Raw genomic sequence first — 15,489 nt, 5'->3', positions numbered from 1 at the left:
TCTTCCCAGACCGGGGCATGAACCCGTGTCCCCTGCATCGGCAGGCAGACTCTCAACCACTGCGCCACCAGGGAAGCCCTATTTTTAGTTTTTTGTTTTGTTTTTTTGCGGTACGCGGGCCTCTCACTGCTGTGGCCTCTCCCGTTGCGGAGCACAGGCTCCGGACTCGCAGGCTCAGCGGCCATGGCTCACGGGCCCAGCTGCTCCGCGGCATGTGGGATCTTCCTGAACTGGGGCATGAACCCGTGTCCCCTGCATCAGCAGGCGGACTCTCAACCACTGCGCCACCAGGGAAGCCCTATTTTTAGTTTTTTAAGGAACCTCCATACTGTTCTCCATAGTGGCTGTATCAATTTACATTCCCACCAACAGTGCAAGAGGGTTCCCTTTTCTCCAGCATTTATTGTTTGTAGATTTTTTGATGATGGCCATTCTGACCAGTGTGAGTTGATACCTCATTGTGGCTTTGATTTGCATTTCTCTAATGATTAGTGATGTTGAGCATCCTTTCATGTGTTTGTCGACAATCTGCATATCTTCTTTGGAGAAATGTCTGTTTAGGTCTTCTGCCCATTTTTGGATTGGGTTGTTTGTGTTTTTGATATTAAGCTGCATGAACTGCTTGTATATTTTGGAGATTAGTCCTTTATCAGTTGCTTCATTTGCAAATATTTTCTCCCATTCTGAAGGTTGTCTTTTTATCTTGTTTAGGGTTTCCTTTGCTGTGCAAAAGCTTTTCAGTTTCATTAGGTCCCGTTTGTTTATTTTTGTTTTTATTTCCATTTCTCTAGGAGGCGGGTCAAAAAGGACCTTGCTGTGATTTATGTCATGGATTGTTCTGCCTACTTATTTCTCTAAGAGTTTTTATAGTGTCTGGCCTTACATTTAGGTCTTTAATCCATTTTGAGTTTATAGGCAGTGTTCTAATTTCATTCTTTTACATGTAGCTGTCAGGTTTTCACAGGACCACTTACTGAAGAGGCTGTATTTTCTTCATTGTATATTCTTGCCTCCTTTATCAAAGATAAGGTGACCTTAGGTGCCTGGGTTTATCTCTGGGCTTTCTATCCTGTTTCATTGATCTATATTTCTGTTTTTGTGCCAGTACCGTACTCTCTTGATTACTGTAGCTTTGTAGTATAGTCCGAAGTCTGGGAGCCTGATTCCTCCATCTCCGTTTTTCTTTCTCAAGATTGCTTTGGCTAATTGGGGTCTCCTGTGTTACCATACAAATTGTGAAATTTTTTTGTTCTAGTTTGGTGAAAAATGCCATTAGTAGTTTGATAGGAATTGCACTGAATCTGTAGATTGCTTTGGGTAGTAGAGTCATTTTCACAATGTTGATTCTTCCAATCCAAGAACATGGTATAGCTCTCCATCTGTTTGTATCCTCTTTAATTTCTTTCATCAGTGTCTTATAGTTTTCTGCATACAGGTCTTTTGTCTCCTTAGGTAGGTTTATTCCTAGGTATTTTATTCTTTTTGTTGCAGTGGTAAATGCGAGTGTTTCCTTAATTTCTCTTCCAGATTTTTCATCATTAGTGTATAGGAATGCAAGAGATTTCTGTGCATTAATTTTGTATTCTGCTACTTTACCAAATTCATGGATTAGCTCTAGTAGTTTTCTGGTAGCATCTTTAGGATTCTTTATGAATAGTTCATGTCATCTGCAAACAGTGACAATTTTACTTCTTCTTTTCTGATTTGGATTCCTTTTATTTCTTTTTCTTCTCTGGTTGCTGTGGCTGTAACTTCCAAAACTATGTTGAATAATAACAGTGAGAGTGGACAACCTTGTCTTGTTCCTGATCTTAGTGGAAATGATTTCAGTTTTTCACCATTGAGAATGATGTTGGCTGTAGGTTTGTCATTTATGACCTTTATTATGTTGAGGTAAGTTCCCTCTGTGCCTACTTTCTGGAGGGTTTTTATCTTAAACGGGTGTTGAATTTTGTCGAAATCTTTTTCTGCATCTATTGAGATGATTATATGGTTTTTATCCTTCAACTTGTTAATATGCTGTATCCCATTGATTGATTTGTGTATATTGAAGAATCTTTGCACTCCTGGGATAAACCCCACTTGATCATGGTGTATGATCCTTCTAATGTGCTGTTGGATTCTGCCTGCTAGTATTTTGTTGAGGATTTTTGCACCTATGTTCCTCAGTGATATTGGCCTGTAGTTTTCTTTCTTTGTGACATCTTTGTCTGGTTTGGGTGTCAGGGTAATGGTGGCCTCGTAGAATGAGTTTGGGAGTGTTCCTCCCTCTGCTGTATTTTGGAAGAGTTTGAGAAGGATAGGTGTTAGCTCTTCTCTAAATGTTTGATAGAATTTGCCTGTGAAGCCATCTGATCCTGGGCTTTTGTTTGTTGGAAAATTTTTAATCACAGGCTCAATTTCATTACTTGTGATTGGTCTGTTTATATTTTGTTTCCTCCTGGTTCAGTCTCGGAAGGTTGTGCATTTCTAAGAATTTGTCCTTTTCTTCCAGGTTGTCCATTTTATTGGCATAGAGTTGCTTGTAGTAATCTCTCATGATCCTTTGTATTTCTGCAGTGTCAGTTGTTACTTCTCCTTTTTCGTTTCTAATTCTGTTGACTTGAGTCTTCTCCCTTTTTTTCCTTGATGAGTCTGGCTAATGGTTTATCAATTTTGTTTATCTTCTCAAAGAACCAGCTTTTCGTGTTATTGGTCTTTGCTATTGTTTCCTTCATTTCTTTTGCATTTCTTTCTGCTCTGATCTTTATGGTTTCTTTCCTTCTGCTAACTTTGGGGGTTTTTGTTCTTTGGCACAGGGTGTCCAGCAGTGTAGCTTGCTGTTCGTTGGGTGGAGCTGGGTCTCAGTGTTGAGATGGAGATCTCTGGGAGAGCTTTTGCCATTTGATATCACGTGGGGCTGGGAGGTCTCTGGTGGACCAATGTCCTGAACTCGGCTCTCCCACCTCAGAGGCTCAGGCCTGACACCCAGCCAGAGCACCAAGACCCTGTGAGCCACACGTCTCAGAAGAAAAGGGAGAAAAAGGTAGATAGATAGAGAAATAAATAAATAGAAAAAAATTATTAAAAACAAAAAAATTACAAACTAATAAAAAAAAAAGAAAGGGAGAAAGAAGGAAGAGAGCAACCAAACCAGGAAACAAATCCACCAAGGATAACAAACGCTAAAAACTATACTAAAAAAACAAAACAAAAAAAGGACAGTCAGAACCCTAGGACAAATGGGAAAAGCAAATCTAAGCAGACAAAAGCACACAAGGAAACATACACATACACACAAAAAGAGACAAAACAAAAATATATATATATATAAAATTAAAAAAGGAAGAGAGCAACCAAATCAATAAACAAATCTGCCAATGATAATAAGCTCTAAATACTAAACTGAGATAAACATAAAACCAGGAACAAATTAGATGCAGAAAACAAACCCCAAGTCTACAGTTGCTCCCAAAGTCCACCGCCTCAAGTTTGGGATGATTCGTTGTCTATTCAGGTACTCCATGGATGCAGGGTACATCAAGTTGATTGTGGAGATTTAATCCGCTGCTCCTGAGGCTGCTGGGAGAGATTCCCTTTCTCTTCTTTGTTCGCACAGCTCCTGGGGTTCAGCTTTGGATTTGGCCCCGCCTCTGTGTGTAGGTCGCCGGAGGGCGTCTGTTCTTCGCTCAGACAGAACGGGGTTAAAGGAGCAGCTGATTCGGGGGCTCTGGCTCACTCAGGCCGGGGGAAGGAGGGGCACGGAGTGCAGGGCGAGCCTGCGGCGGCAGAGGCCGGCGTGACGTTGCAACAGCCTGAGGCGCGTCTTGTGTTCTCCCGGGGAAGTTGTCCCTGGATCATGGGACCCTGGCAGTGGCGGGCTGCACAGTCTCCCCGGAAGAGGGGTGTGGATAGTGACCTGTGCTCGCACACAGGCTTCTTGGTGGCGGCAGCAGCAGCCTTAGCATTTCATGCCCATCTCTGGAGTCCGCGCTGATAGCCGCGGCTCACGCCAGTCTCTGGAGCTCATTTAGGCAGTGCTCTGAATCCCCTCTCATTGTGCACCCCAAAACAATCGTCTCTTGCCTCTTCGGCAGCTCCAGACTTTTTCCCGGACTCCCTCCCGGCTAGCTGTGGCGTACTAGCCCCCTTCAGGCTGTGTTCACGCGGCTAACCCCAGTCCTCTCCCTGGGGTCTGACCTCCGAAGCCCGAGCCTCAGCTTCCAGGCCCCACCCCCCCAGCGGGTGAGCAGACAAGCCTCTCGGGCTGGTGAGTGCCGGTGAGCACCAGTCTTCTGTCCGGGGATCTCTCCGCTTTGCCCTCTGCACCGCTGTTGCTGCGCTCTCCTCCATGGCTCCGAAGGTTACCCCACACCAGCATCCTTCTCCGCCAGTGAAGGGGCTTCCTAGTGTGTGGAAACTTTTCCTCCTTCACAGCTCCCTCCCACTGGCGCAGGTCCCATCCCTATTCTTTTGTCTTTGTTTATTCTGTTTTCTTTTGCCCTACCTAGGCACGTGGGGAGTTTCTTGCCTTTTGGGAGGTCTGAGGTCTTCTGCCAGCATTCAGTAGGTGTTCTGTAGGAGGTGTTCCACATATAGATGTATTTCTGGTGTATCTCTGGGGAGGAGGGTGATCTCCACGTCTTACTCCTCCGCCATCTTGAAGGTGCCCTGCTCCTGTGATTGAAAACTATAAACCAGAGCTTAATTTTGGGGGAGTTAATTTGTCCTTATGGCAAGTGTAATTAAGATGTAAATCTCAAGGGTGAATACGTGGAAATTAAGGCTGTTGTTGACATTATTATTAATAATTATCAAATACTCACCTTTAAAAAATGATTAGCCTTTAGATTTTGATGGTCTCCATTATACTCATTAGGTAATGATGAAATAAAGATGAATGAATCTTCAAGCAGATGAATTAATGATTAAGGCAGTCTAGAAGAATTCATCCTAGATTGTGTATCCCGCAGGTTTCCGTGTCAGCCTGTGGCACTCTCTTAGCTGGCTAGGTTTTGACCAAGTGTTCAAATGATGTTAACTCACAGAGCAGTGATTTCATGGGGAGATAAATGCTGATAAATAAAGACAGTAAAAGACAAAGCCAAATGAATCCTTCCAGCAGTATCCCATTGAGGGTCCTCGGAAGGTGATATCAGAATGCTATCCTAATGAAGTTTCAGAAGCATTCTTTGCTAATTTTATCACACAAAAGAGACTTTTCTAAGGAAGCATCTAATGATACTGATAAGAACAATGTACATGAATCAATGAGGAACCTAGACCTCTTGGTTTAGATTTGGTATGACAGTATTGTGTGTTAAATAAATACCAATAAATTATTAAAACATATTGGTTGTATCATAACACAGAAGCTTAACAATGTATTATGTCAGCATGTACAGCTCTCGCTCAGGGAAATTCTTCATCTCTTTAATTCAAGCATTGACGTCCTGTGCCAGCACAAAGCCTTTTTTAGTTGAGATTGACACATGTCTAAAATTGCTTAGATCTTGTGTTGTGCTCTTAATAGTTGAAACCCGGCAAATGAAATTCTGTGCCACTGTGCATGAACAATGCCTTACAAAAAAAATCTTAGCCTGGGGGTTTGACTGGAGAATTAGAGAAACAAAAAGTGCTTTCACTACTATTGCTTCAAGTTGGGAGAATAATTACTTTGGTTGAGGACAAGGGAGGGCCATTTCTAGCCCCTTGGGAAAACAATATGTTTGTCAGCCCTTAAATTAGATCATTAAATTCAAGCAGGGTGTCGTACGTGGATCCTGGGCCGTGTCAGCCAAAGGGCTGCCTACGTCATAGTCGGGGCGTGGCGGTCGTCATCCACCACCCATTCAGGAAGGCTGTTTTGCTCCTGTTTCGTTCTGAGATGCCTGGGTAACTGTGGTAACCCTGATGGGCTCTCTTTCCTATACCTGAGGATAAGCTTCTCCAGTTTACTTTCCAGAAACACTATTGTGCCTTCTGCTTTGGCACAATATATTTTCTTGAGATTTTCTCAAAATAATATTTCCCTCCTCAAACATTGATTAATGCGCTGAATGTCACCATGTTACTGATGGGGATGGGGGGAGTCTGGCCAAAGCTGGGATTCCCTGGATTGGTATGAAAATCAAGTCTCATGTGGTGCTTTGTCATTTAACATCTGAGAGCCACAAAACCTCCCTATATTCAGCTTTTGAGGGAACACTTTTGTTTCAATCTCAACTGTTGGGAAGGAAAGAAAAAGAGTTTGCATAAGATTGAAAATCTTTCTGGACGGTGACCTGGATGCTACTGCAGGACGGTTCGGGGATCATGAAAATAATGAGCCCACATTAGTTAGGAAGGAATTACAGCCTTTTCTGCCTTGCTTCTCAGTATCCATTACCCCATCCTCCAGTGCACAAAACAGCTGCTTCAGGTTACTTAGCGTCTCCCCAGTAAGCCATTTTGTTCCACGCTTCCATGCGTTGGCACATGATGCTTTCGCTAGCTGGGGTGCCTCCCCCCATCTATTCAGAAAATGCCTCTCCGTACTTTCAGAACCAGCCCCAGAATCTGTGAGACCTTTTCGGGAGGAGCAGGAGTTAGCACCCGCGCTACGCCTAACTTACAGTGAACCTCTTCAGATTGTTTATCTGTTGTTTCTACCTCCTTAAATTATTGCCTCCTGAAGGCTAAGGCCAATGTGACTGGCAGTCTGGAGCTGTGACTACGTTCCAGGTTCTGGAGTCAGTGCTTCCAGGTACCACACCATTTAGTGTACATCAAAGCAGTGCTGTGTGGCTGTTGCTATCCCGATCGTTCAGATGTGAATCCTGAGACCCTGAGAGATTAAGTAACCTGCTGGAGTCACACAGTTAACACATCACAGATCTGGGACTCAATCCCCTGACTCTGACAATAAGCATGACTCGAATGATCAATTATTACTTTTAAATGTTTTGATTTCCCCAGACCTAGTACCATAATTGATACATAGCTGGTGCTGTGATAAGTGAGCAAGTGTTTAAATAACAAAGCCATTTGTTAAGCTATAGCCCCTTCTGTATTGGTAGATAAAATGTAAAATGATGTACGATACAATGTGCTGTAATGGAGACTATTAATACAGAGGCAGAGAGGATATTGACAAAATAACGAAGATAATAATAGTGATGATAGTCAACATTTTGCATGTTTTCTCCATGCCAGGTACTGGTCTAAACACTACCTGGTGACCTGTGTAAAGCTCATGGCAACCCAGTAAGTTTCTTTAGATGAGGCTCCAGAAAGATAACGGACACACTGAGGATCAAAAAGGAATAAGAGTTGGGGTCGAGTCTCGAAGCTCACGTTACTCCAAAGCTAGCAAACTGGAAAAGCTATGCAGACACAACTGGAAACAAGCTGTCAGTATATATCGTTTGTGTGCAGCATTTTGACGACACAGAAACAAGGTCCTTTGCCAGCAATTCAGATGGTTTGGGTTCTCCTGCATCATTGCTACCCAAGACTTGGGTGATCCGAGACACGCAGTTTTCGGGGGCGGGTATGGTTTTCTTACAGATTCCATTCCGGTTCTGAGAATCAGTAAGCTCAGAGTAAGTTATGTTAGCCACTGGACTCCTTCCTGTTTCTCCAATTCAAGCCATTTGACAGCTCAGGGATTTAGCGAGATTGTCACTCTCTGCTTAGACTACTCCTACCCCGGCATTTCCCATACTGGTTCACAGTTCAGGTCTCAGCTGAAATGTCACCTCTGGGAGAGATCCTTCCTGACCTCAGGTTAACCTCTATTGCACCATTCCCTGTCCCAGGAAATTCTGTTTCCTCTATAGAATTTCCAGAAGTTGAAGTTATCATCATTATTCATTTATTTGTTTGTTTTTTCTACTCCTACCACTAGAATGTAAGACTGCGTGGGTAGGGCTCTGGCTGTCTCTTTTCCATGGTAAATTCTTGCCACCGACAGTGTTCGGCACATAGTAGGCCCTCGGGAAATATTTTTATTGTTATTGTTTTCAGTTATTCTAAATAAAACACCCAAATTTTAGTGCTGCAAACGTCCTTATCCATTTCCATTTTTCACTTGTACACTTATTCCCAAACTTATTCTCTAATTAACCTTTCCACCCTATCCCATTCCCAATCCTGAAAATATAGTCCTGTTATTCCTTTTTAAGGGAAAAAAGGAGAGTGGCTGACTGATTGAGCAATTAGCCAGGAGAACAATTCTTTCGTGAGCAGGTGAGTCATTGCAGATTCAGAACCTGTGCGTTCAGCCTGGAAACCACCCAGGCAACTTGGTTCCTGAATATCCTTGCCTAATGCGGTTTAGTGCAAACCTTTGCATCGCCTTTAATTCCCTTTTACAGTAATGCATACCGTTTAATCAGGGTTCCCTCCCTTGCTATTGTGAGAGCCATGGGCTGTTTTATCAAACATGAAGGCAAGAAATAGCAGTTGACTCAAGACCTGTAGAAGGGTTCTGCTTACCCAGCCGGGGCTCCTTTGTTTGTGGGACTGCATTGTTTTGTTTCCGTGGTTATATTTAGAGCCGTGCACAAAGAAGGAAAAGGGGGAAAAAAGTAAATGACTTTACAAAAACGTTGATGACATAATTAAAAGAGCAGAACTATACCATCTAAATAAATAAATAGAGACGGAGGAGGGGGAAAAGCCCGCCTGAGAAAAGACTGAGAATTCACTAAGTATAAGGGCTTCACTAAGAGTAATGATGCCGCTTTGCACCTCCCATCGTTCTGTCACCAAGCACTGCCAAGGGTTCAAGCTCAAGGTCCTGGACTACAGCCCGTCATCAAAGAGGTCCCACCTAGAATTTTCTCTCCTAACTAGAAGGAAAGAGTTTTTCAAGAATACTCTAAGCAAATCCTTTTCTTTGGTTTTTTCCTTTAATTTCAAAGGTAATAGGCGCTTCGAAAAAGCGATAGCTGCCATTTATTGCAGGCTAGCACTGGCACAGTTATAAGTACTTGACATGTAACTCATTTAGTTCACATAAAAGCCCTCTGAACTAAGTATAATTGTTATTATCCCCATTTTTGAAATGAGAAAACTGAGGCACAGAGATGGGATACTATTTGCCCAACGTTAAACAGATAGGAAGAAGCAGAGCTAGCCCTGGAGATCATTCGGCCTGGTTTCAGAGCCCATTATTTTAGCAGCCTCTCTATCCTGCCTCTCCAAAACTTCAAACCATTTTAGAATTAACTCTATGAAATTGCCAATCTTAAGTCATTTTCTACCTACAAAAACGGACAATTTGACATGACTGACCTAATACAAACGTATATAAAGTAAGATACAGAATTCCTCCTCCCCAATTACATTGACCAGAAATGTGTACTTCTAGAGTTTTCTTATGCACACACCTACATTGACATACATAGACAGATGTATATGATTTTATATTGTGTCGTATACAAGACTGGGAAAACACACTCAAAAATATTTCTTGGGCCTCACTGCACAAGTATCCTGTGCATTTTGGTTCCTATTTCTGGAGCCTGAATGTCCGGAAGTGGAACGCTAAATCATAAACATTCCCTTAGTGGCAATTCTTACACTCTGCTCTCTTTGAGTCATTCATTCAGATTTCCAGGTGCTAGGTTTATAGTTTGAGTGCGAAGTTAGCTGAGCCAGTGAAGCATGGATGCCACGTTGTAAACAGCATGGGGGGTTGACCCAGCAAGACTTTGCAAGATGTAACCCCAGCACTGACCTCCAGTCTGACCAGAAAGCATAGATATCTCAGATTTATGAATATTATTTCCTGTTCAGAGAGGCCAGAGATCACTATGAAGCCCTGGCTTGTTCCTTTAAGCCCAGAGAGATATGTTGAGGGGGTGGAGCCGGCCTCAAGGGTCTTTTGCTGCCCAAAGATGAAAGGCCTGTGACGGTCAGAGACCTCTGTTAAGTCAACATCTTACTAGGTGCTCTCTGTGGTGCTCTGACCCTTAATGACTCAGCTGCCTGGAGGGTCCCATCCTCTCTAGACTCATCCGATGTTGGCTCTTGGCTGTTTGATGTTGCCTTTGTCTTGATCTTCTGGTTCTCTTTCACCTGGCTGATTTGAGTCTGTTGACTGACCCTTTGAGTCCACTGGACATTTATTTCTGAGACTCAGAGCTGTACTGCCTGGATTTATTGAGCCACTCGCTCTGGATAGAGTCTCTCTTACCTGGACACCCTTACTCACCTGCTCCCTGGTCTCCCATTTCTACTCCAGGAAGAGAGTGATCTTTTCTAAGACACACAGTAGATTTTGTCACTCACCTGATCAAATTCCTTCAATGGCTTCTCATAACACTTAATAAATTACCAAATTCCCTGCAAGGTCCACATGAAATAGCTCTTGCTCTTTCCCAGATCCCACCTTGTACCACTTTCCCTTGAGCTCATGAAGCTACAGCCCTGTTCCTTCAATGTGCCATGTTTCCCCTCAAAGACTTTACCTTGCTATTTGTTCTTTTGGAAAACTCTTCCCCTTAATATCCCATGGATGGATTCATCTTGCTGTTGCTAAAATTTCCTTTCTTTTTTTTTTTTTTACTTTATTTGTTACTTTCTTTTGTCCCCAGTAAAACATTTACCCATAAGAGCAGAGACCTCTTTTGTGTGTTTCACCACAATGTTTAGAACGATACATGGCACTTTTTATAAGCAAACTGAATGTTTGATGAAAAAAACGAATGAAGGAATGAATGATTTTGGGGTTTCCATTCCAAAGAGCCGGTGGTAATTATTAGATAAAGAATTTCCTTTGGCTGTGACGTCTTTAGCAGGCACATTTCTTTACAGAGGGAAGAGAAAGTGGACAGGCTTCTTGGGTTGAACAAGTTTCTTCGCTTCATAGTAAAGTGAAATATTTGCAAACAATGTTACTGCCATTTCTAGGAAAAGTATCTAATACTGTCTAGAGTAACATGGAGTAGAACATGCGATTTTTGTTAACCAGAATATGGTTACCTGTAAGAATTGACATGAAGTGGCAACGAAGGGTGCCGTGATAAAAAAGTTACTTTCAAAATAATGTGTTTGGCATTACAACGTTTGTTATAAAAATACTACTACTACTAAGAGAGTTGTATCTGCATTAACATTGTGGAAGGATATGAAGGAAAAACTGGTTACCCCTGAAAGGTGAATTACAGAAACACTTTTCTACTTCTATGAACAATGTTTATAGTTGTTTGAAATGAACATGTATTCTTTTCATTAAGCAGATAAAAAACTAAAGGGGTATATAAAAAGCCGGCACAAGTTCCATCTGGAAAAGGAAAAGCAGAGAGTGAGTATTTTATTTCTAAAGCAAGTAGAGACAATGATTCACCAATTGGGCAATGATTGAAAGAAAACAAACAAACTGGGATTAAAGGTGATGGGCTGTGATCAGACACTGCAAATCCCTCAACCCCTGGCTCTACACAACAGCCATTGTGGCTTAAGTGGCACTAAAGAAATGCTTCCTCAAGCTAGGGTAAAGACTCCCTTTCAAAAAGAAAACCGAGCAAACCAATATTTTAATAACAACAACAAAAGAGCCTTGCTCTGTGTCTTACTAATACTCTGGGGCCTGTCTTCCTCTTTTTGTACTGGAGATTTCCACAAGGGTCTCAGCCCAGCTCCCTCTTTCAGAGCTGCTTGTATTATTATTACTTTTTGCTCCCCCTTCTCCCCGTGGGAAGCTGACTCTTGTCCGGTCTTTCATTCTCAGCTTCTGAAGTGGGAGGCAGAAGAGGTAAGGCATCAGAGAATCCTAAAATAGGAGTGGCCACTTCGAATGATAAAAGCAACTCCAGAGTTGAAACTGGACTAGAAGAGGGGAAGGATACAAAAATAGTCTGTACTCCGTTATCTCCCTCCTGTAATGATAACGTAGGTTGGATGGGGAAAGGTGCACGTATTCACGTCTCATTTATTCATTCAACAAGCATTTATTAAGAGAGTAGATCTTAAAAGTTCTCATGACAAGAAAAATAATTGTAATTATGTGAGGTGATGGAGGCTAACTAAACTTACTCTGGTGATCTTTTTGCAACATACGCATATATCCAATCATCATGTTGTCCCCCTAAAACTAATACAGTGTTATATGTCAATTATAATCTCAGTAAAACTGGAAAAAGATAGTAAATGAGAAAAACAAGTATATGTTGAGCACAAGACACGGGCAATGATTTTTAAGAAATCGTCGTGTGCCATACAGGTACGGGGTTGTCAGCTGGGATACAACACAAATGAGGGTCCCAGCCCTCATTACGCTTACAGTCAAATCTGGGGAGGTGGGCGTTAATTACAAAGAAGGAAAGCAGAATTGCAAACTGTGAAGGGCTATGAAGAAAGGAGCACGTTCTACATGAATATGCGGTTGACGTCTCTGACTTCCGTCAGGAGGTGAAGAAAGGCTTTCTGGAGGAAGCGCCGTTGAGTTGAGATGTACAGGTTAAATGGGAATAAACAAGGCAAAAGCAAAGAAAACAGGGAGTGGAGAGGTGCTGTGCGAGCCGGGCCCCTGGCACCTGAGGATTGGAGGAAGGCCATGGAGGCTGCAGCTCAGAGGCGGGGGTAGCAGGTTGGGAAGAGCAAGGCTTCCGGAGGCTGCAGCCAGCATCGTTGTCACCCGAGATTGCAGGGCTCTGTCTGCAAGGTGAGAGAAGGTTAGAACGGGTCCTCTGGCTCTTCCTTCTCTGTCCCCTCATTCGCCCTCTCGCTCACCTAAAAACATAGCCACCTCCCTTGCTTGATTTTCCCCTAATCTCACCTCCCAGGAGCCTCAGTTTTTCTCAGTCGACCTCACTTGTCCTGAGGATAAGGGAAAGGATCCTTTCTACTCACCAAAGGGTAGAAAGAGCAGATTAAGTTGTGACAATGTCCACTTTTTCCACGTATGTAGCCCGTAGGCATCATTCATACACATAAATATGTATTGAATGTTTTCCAAGTGTCAGCAATCAAGCTAGATTTTACGAATGTGACAAGAGACTCGTGATCCTTGCCCTCATGGAGTGGACTCTCTACTGCAATAATGTTCAAATTGTGGTCCCTGGAACCAGCAGCATCAGCATGACTTCGGAACTTGTTAGGAAGGCGGATTCTCGTGCCCCATCCCAGCTGGAATGAAAGAAATTCTAGGGTGGCACTCAGAAACCTGTGTTTTAACATGGTCTCCAGGTAACCTGGGTGCTGCGTAAGTCTGAGAAGAGTCTAGTGCATTTTAAGCTAACAAAGCACTTTCACAGACACCATTTCCTTCAACACATTGATTTAACTATTTGAATCTTTAAATATTTGAATCTTTAAATATGAACTATCTCAAATGTATAAAAAATAAAGCACCATGATTACCCACTTCTCAAATACAACGAATGTTGTCACCTTCTCGTATTTCCTTGATGTCATTTTTAATTTTTAAAAGAAATGCAATTTTTCAGATTCAAATGAAATTCCACTTCCCATTCTTTTTTGTCACCCCACCCTTCCCAAGAGATCACCATTAAATGTCCTGAAATCCATTTGTACTGTAGCCTGGGTTCTGTATTTGCAAGTCTGACAAGAACGAGATACATTCACGTAACCAGAGTCGTGTTTCCTACTCCCTTGCCCTACCACCCAATCTCAGGAATCTTTGACAACCAAGTTCAAAATACTTTGTGATTCAGAATTGAGAAAAGGGCAGACAGAGGAAGCTGTAGGCTAGGGAAGATGGGGGAAGACTGAGACAGAGGCAGAGACAGAAAGAGACAGAGAGACTGTGCTGACTACACACTAAAGACCTGGAACCCAGAAAGAAAAGGGAGAAAGATGTATACAGCTAGTGACGATGATGAGCCTGGGGCTTTGTCATGTGGGAAATTCTGAAGTACAAGAGAATTGGAGAGTAAAGAAATAGGTTTTTGAGAAGTGTTGTCCTGACTAATGTCTTGAATGCCTTTGAATATTTTGGGGGGAGACCTCAGAAAAGACTGGAATTTTTTAAAAAGCCCTAATGGGTGGCTAGACTGAACTTTGTTGTTTTTGTTTTTTTATGTGATTCTTGAAGTAGATTTGCTTGGCTCTGAGTGTTTTAGTAATTTATTTATTTTTGCTGTGTTGGGTCTTCGTTTCTGTGCGAGGGCTTTCTCTAGTTGTGACGAGTGGGGGCCACTCTTCATCGCAGTGCGCGGGCCTCTCACTATCGCGGCCTCTCTTGTTGCGGAGCACAGGCTCCAGACGCGCAGGCTCAGTAGTTGTGGCTCACGGGCCTAGTTGCTCCGTGGCATGTGGGATCCTCCCAGACCAGGGCTCGAACCCGTGTCCCCTGCATTAGGAGGCAGATTCTCAACCACTGTGCCACCAGGGAAGCCCTAGACTGAACTTTGAATAAGCTTCTGTGAAGGGACTAGGCCATCTGGGACCCAAGATTTATTAGGGTTACACTAGCTATCCCACTGGCCAAGGGGAACTTAAAGAATGCAAGGGGTCTGTTCCAGTGTCAGGATCTGATTCCTTGAAGACAGGACTGTCAAACTGTGGCCTGCAGCCCAAATCTGAGCACATACATTCATTTTTGTGCCGCCTTCAGCTGCTTTCAGGCTACAATGGCTGTGCTGAATAGCTGTGACAGAGACAGTGTGGCCCTCAAAGCCTAGAGTATGTACTATCTGGCCTTCTACAGAATAACTTTGTTGACCCCTGACTTAAATTTTAAGCCAACAGTGCATTCTATCTTCCTCTCCATATGGACTCGTTCAGAGAGGGACCTATGACTCAAATCAGGCCAATTAAGGCCAACAAAATTCAAACCTGGGTTTTTTTTTTTAATCTTGATAATTGATCTTGAGGTAGACCTTTCACCCCTGCTGGATAAGAGTAAGCAAGCGTGGAGCTCCAGACCCTGGCATACCTTACATCACCATGAGTGAGAGCTTGCCTGAGAAGAGGGGAGACACAGAGGAGACAGAGCTGAGAAATAGAGAGAAAGAACTGGGCTCTGGATCAAGCTTATCCTGAGGCCCCCGGAGCTTCAGTTACATGAGGTCCCGTGCCCCTTTTGTCGGCTGTTGTTCACATCTGTCGTGATACTGTCTTTGTTACCGGCAACCTGAAGTTTCCCATCTGATTCAGAGTGTGTTATCTTCTTCCTCTATCCGGAATGCCTTCTATAGAGATCTGTTAATCAAGAGGTATTTCTTGAGCTCTGAAGCTTGCTCACAGCTGTGCAGATTAGCTCAGGAGAGTAAGGACATGTGCAGAAGAGTGAACACCCAGCAAAACAGAAGCAAAAAATGAAGCAAAGAAAGGTTAAAGGAGAAAAGAAATGAGATCGCTCACCTGCGGGATATTTTGAGACACTCATTCCTTAGAGATGAGCACTGTGGTGTAGGGGTATCAACAGACAGTCAGATAAGGAATGATAAGGATGGATAAATTTACAAGGACTCTAAAGAATATTATTGGAAATAGATTTTGTTAGGAAGTCTCACCTGTGTGGTTTGCTCAGAGAACAAACATCGGGATGACCCAGGT

The sequence above is a fragment of the Stenella coeruleoalba genome (genome assembly GCF_951394435.1).
Source record: "Stenella coeruleoalba genome assembly, chromosome: 15".
NCBI classification, from domain to species: Eukaryota; Metazoa; Chordata; class Mammalia; order Artiodactyla; family Delphinidae; genus Stenella; species Stenella coeruleoalba.
The sequence above is the reverse complement of the archived record's forward strand: the minus strand, read 5'-3'. Positions refer to the sequence as shown.